At 51.2% G+C, this 5,028-nt stretch overlaps 1 long non-coding RNA gene across 2 annotated transcripts in view; it reads right to left on the bottom strand.

Moving 5' to 3' along the window:
- LOC107185001 overlaps positions 1-5,028 on the bottom strand; it is a 33,149-nt gene that overhangs the window by 27,102 nt on the left and 1,019 nt on the right. The window contains exons 2-3 of one of the 2 annotated variants that reach the window (XR_001515910.1): positions 3,985-4,099; positions 1,419-1,440 (exon numbers count right to left, since the gene is read on the bottom strand). This is a non-coding gene — a long non-coding RNA (uncharacterized LOC107185001). Of the gene's footprint in view, positions 1-1,418; positions 1,441-3,984; positions 4,100-5,028 lie in introns of those variants that run through there. The other variant, XR_001515909.1, reaches the window with a different exon arrangement.

Here is a 5,028-nt window from a genome sequence, read left to right as displayed (position 1 = left end):
GAAGGGAGTTCCTTCCTCTCTCTGCCAAGTTTCAGCATCGGGGAGGCGGTTTAATTAAAGTGCACGTTTTAGAGTCGGTCAAACCTAGGATCAAATCCTGGCTCTGTGTCTCGCTGTGTGATTTTGGATATGAGCCCTGCAGAAACGGAGACAATAATACTATTTATTTTTGCCAGGATGGAAGAGATGGTGTAAGCCAGGGCCTAGACAACTTCCTCAGTGTGTGCTCACTTGGCTGCTGTTACCTATCATCTGTTCTAGGAGTGGGAGAGGAGAAGCAAGAGCCCACGCACTCTGTGCCCTGAACTGGGCCACATGGGGCCTCTTGGTTCCTCGGCCTTGCCTCCAGGCTTGGGGGCCCGTAAGCAGACTCACCTGTGCTCTAGTCCGTTGCGGTGCCACCTGACCAAGCCCAGAGATAAACTGCTCTTGTAAAAACGACTTGCAGTGAGTCACTGTCATGTTCCCGGCAGCACAGCAGCTAAAAGGGCGGGTTGCGCCGCCGGACTCTCACCCCAGCCTTGACATCTACTAGTCCTGCGCCTGCGACAGGTTATTTAACCTCTGCGAGCCTTGCTTTCCTTATTTGTAAAACTAGAGGCCTAGTGCACGAGGAGGCTCCCCAAGGGGGGCCGGGACCCGCGCCTGACTCGCAGCGTCCCCTGGCCCCCCTGCCTGTGTCCGCTCCAGGGCTGTCCGAGCCCCCAAGCTCTGTCTCCCCTGTCTCTGTATCCATCTCCTCCTCCTGTCCTGTTGTGACCTGTTACAGCGTCCCAGCCTAATTTGCATATTACCTCTTTAGATATGTATATAGATGGCCATAGTCGTGCCCCATACGCCTGTTGTGAGGAGCTAATGCATGAGAGGCGTGTAGTGAGTGCCTGACAGAGGAAGTGCTCAATCATCTTAGTACTACGGTCGCTGCTGTTAGATGAGTGAGGCCCGGGACTGTGTCATATTCATTCCTGTATCTCCAGATCCTCAAACAAAGCCTTTGATAGAGTGCAGTCGTGTTTGATGAATGAGTGAATGGCAAGGCCCCTGCCCTCCGAGGTAGATCTGCCCAGGAAATGTAAGACCGAAGCTGCCTGTGCACTCACATGTAGGAGTCAGCAGAGGGTTAAAAGCCATCCTGCCGGTCCCCAAGCCCCAGAGGCACAGTCCCTTTGATCCCTCAGTTTCATCTATCCAGGATGCTTTCAAGAGAGGAAAACAGGAAGTATCCCTGATAGCCCAGCTTGCTCTGCTTTCCTTTCTTTCTTTCTTTTTTTTTAATGATGGGAGGTGGAAAGGGGAATGGTCCTTTGGGTCACATTTTGCCAGGAAATCAGCCTCCCTCCTTTCAAATGCCGGGGCTTCCAAAGGGACAGATAAATAGCTTCTTGCTGGAGGCAGGAGATAGATGTGGTCCGGAAATGGCGAGGCTGACAGGTTGGTTCCCTTAGTGGACAGCGATAGTTACTAGACTGCAAGTGTCTACAGAGCCAGGCCCCTTTGCATTCACTCACTCACTCGCTCACTGTTGACTACCTGCCTGCCCTTGGGCTGGACCCTGGGTTATGACTCAGTGTCTACTGTCCAGGATATGACCAGTCCAAAGACAACGGACAGAGCTCAGAGAAGATGGGCCGAACGCAGGAAGGTGAGAACACTCTAGAGGAGAGAGACAGTAGCAGCTATGAGGAAGCAGTTGTAGGAGAGAGAAACGGACGAGAACAAATGAAAAAACCTGGAGAAGCATAAGGGCAGGAGGAAGAAAAGAGCTTCTGAGAATTTGCAGCCAGCGCAGCAAAGGCCCCTAGTAGATAACTGGGCACAGAGCACATGCAGAAGGTCACACCCTCCAGGGACACACAGGATGGCAGGAGTGGGCCGAAGCAGGAAGCAGGACAGCTCAGGACTCCAGATCAGACTCTGACGAGCCAGCCCCAAAGAGAGCATTTGCTAACCCCAGGTGCTCAACTCACATTTGTTTAATTTTATTGTTTAACTACGGTGCACAAAATTCTTACACTGGGGTGAGGGGGAGGTCCCCCAGTCTGGCCTGTGCCCTGTCACAGTGCGGGAACCCTGCAATCCATCGCCCCAAAGAGGTAGGCCCCACCCACCCATCCAGGGCTCCTCGATGGATTGCCCCAGAGAGGAAGGCGGGAGCCAGGGAGGCCTGCAGACCCCCTCCACCATGCCCCACCCTTGTCCCCTACACTGCAAGCCCCCACCCACCTGCGCCTGGTGCACATGCAGCCTCCAGCTGATCGGTCGTTATGTGTGAGGGCGTCCCGGCCATTTGCATATTACCCTTTTATTAGTATAGATAAGGTCAGATATACATTTGCCCATGATGGACACGAAAGAAGTTTCTAGGAAAGTAGAAATACTCTCTATCCTGATAGATGTATAGTCTGCATGGGCAATTCCATTTATCAATATCACACAGTTAAGATTTCTGCATGTTAATGCTTGTAAATTTCACTTAAAAGGAACTTCACAACTAACCCTCCAGTGGGAGGGGTGGAGGTAGGGATGAAACAAGATGAGCTGTGGGGGTTCACTATATTGCTTTGCTGAATTTGAATTTGTTTGAAATTTTTTGTAATAAAACAAGTTTTTAGAAACTGCCCATCATGTGTCACTGTTGTCTTGCAGCAAGTCCCTTTGGGGTTACCAGGAAGGCAGCTGAGCCACTATCTAATCCTCCCTTCCTGTCATAGATGAGGAAACAGAGGTGCGCCTGACTTGTCCGAGGTGTTCTCCGATTTCAGTGGCAGAGCTGACACTGGAATCTCAGGCAGGAGTGGCGCCCTTTCGACCTTTCCACTCTCACCCACTGGTGGGGGCTCTGCTGGAATTCGCCCCTTCCCGGGGCTGCCGTCCAAGCCCAAGCCCCGGTTCTCACGTGCAGGCAGGCTGTGTGGGCTGGAGGGGGCTCCAGGCTGCAGACCACTTGGCTCAACACTGTTTTCATTCTGAAAGGTGTGGGGACACACAAAAGGACCTGTCCTTCCACCTCTGGGTTGCGGCTGGGCTAATGACCAAATTAACACGAGACAGATTAACAGGAGAAAATGTCCAAAATTCATTATGGATGCACATGTGGAGGTGCCATAGATATGACACCCAAAGACACACTGGGCAGTAGAGGCTTATATGCCATTTAGGGCAAAGGGTTCTGAGAATTCAACTGAAAGCAGGCAACTCACAGAAAAAGAAAATGTGGTAAACAAACTCTTGCTCACCCCACAAACAATGAGAGACAGAGGGGGTCTAACAGACCTGCCTGGATCTCCCCCACTCCCACCCCCATCTGCCAGACTTGCTTCTTGTATGCTGAGGTGAGTATGCTAAGGCTGCCTTCTAGGAGCAGTTCTTCTCCCTGAATTCCTTTAGGCAGGGAAGCAGGGGAGGTCAAAGGTTTTTTCTGAGTCTTTTGTTTCTTAATAACAAGCTTAAATCAATGATCCTAACGGGCATATTTTGGGTGGGGACAAAACTTTGGTCCCCACTTCCAGGGTAATCCTGAGCTTGCAGATATTCCATCAGGTCCCCTGGCTGCCACTTCCAAAGGCAGAACAGGAAACCACACAATGCAAGATTTCCAGTAACCAAGAGCTATGGGGATTTGGGGACTATCAGTTTGCTCATTTTATTTTTATTTCTTATTGATTTCATAGAGAGAGAAAAAAACATCAATCAGCTGCCTCCTGCACAAACACCGACCAGGGATTGAACCCGAAACTCAGGTATGTGCCCTGACTGGAACTCGAGCCCACCACCTTTTGGTGCACAGGACGATACCACAACCTACTGAGCCACCGGCCAGGGCTCGTTTGCTCATTTTACAAATGGGGGAAAGAGGCACAGAGACCCTTAAACCACCTGCGGAAGGTCACGTAGCTGGTGAAGTCGGAGCTGGGACTCTAAGCCCAGTTGTCTGGGGAGGGATGGCCACACCTTCATCCTCGGGCTGAGGGGCATCCGGCTCACCATCAGGAGACCTGGATTCAACTGCTGCTGAGCCATGTGACCGGGTCGAGTCATGTCACCTCTTGGAGCCTCAGTCTCTCCAGCTGCACAACGGTGATAACAAAACCTGCTCTACCTACCGCACGGGGAGGAGGGGAGGCGTCTGTGAACGAGCTAATATTGAAGTGCTTTAAAACGCCTGCGAGAGGGACACAAACACAGGGGCCATGACTGTTTCTTGGGCAGAGAAGCTGTCCTGGCTAACATGGTACCCCCAGCGCCCCGACTGTAGAAGTCAGAGCAGGGCCTGTGCGTCTCTCAGGTATTGTTTTGGTGGAAAGAGGAAAAAGAGGCGTCACAGCTGCACCCACTTAAGTTGTCCCCCAAAGAAACACCTTAGAGCAGCGGTTCTCAACCTTCCTCATGCCGCGACCCTTTAGTACAGTCCCTCATGTTGTGGTGACCCCCAACCATAAAATTATTTCGTTACTACTTCATAACTGTAATGTTGCTACTGTTATGAATCGTAAATATCTGATATGCAGGATGTATTTTCATTGTTACAGATTGAACATAATTAAAGCATAGTGATTGATCACAAAAACAATATGTAATTATATATGTGTTTTCCGAGGGTCTTCGGTGACCCCTGTGAAAGGGTCGTTCGACCCCCTCACCCACACGTTGAGAACCGCTGCCTTGGAGCATTGGCTGCGGGCGCTGTCCTCGCCGGAGTTCAGCGGGGCCCTTCTGTTTGTGGTGAAACAAACAGGCTTTCAGCGATTGGACAGGATTGAACCAGCGATCAGACAGAGATAAGTGGACCACGCAAGTGCACTGGGAGCATCTGCACCCAAAGGCAGTTTATAATTTATAATTCTGAATCCACAGCCGCGGCCTTTGCAGTGACTTGAGTCTTCCCACCCTGTGCCCGCCTCTGTCCAGAACCAGGTAACAGACTGGAGATTGAGCAGCGTGGACAGCTCATTCCTGTTATAGGGCCATAGCAATTTGAGAGCAGGACCTCTTTCTGTTTATCTGTTCTTATGTCCCGTCCCTCCCCCT

This window comes from Myotis davidii, unplaced genomic scaffold (genome assembly GCF_000327345.1).
Source record: "Myotis davidii unplaced genomic scaffold, ASM32734v1 scaffold289, whole genome shotgun sequence".
NCBI lineage: Eukaryota > Metazoa > Chordata > Mammalia > Chiroptera > Vespertilionidae > Myotis > Myotis davidii.
This window is presented reverse-complemented; position numbering and strand designations above follow the sequence as displayed.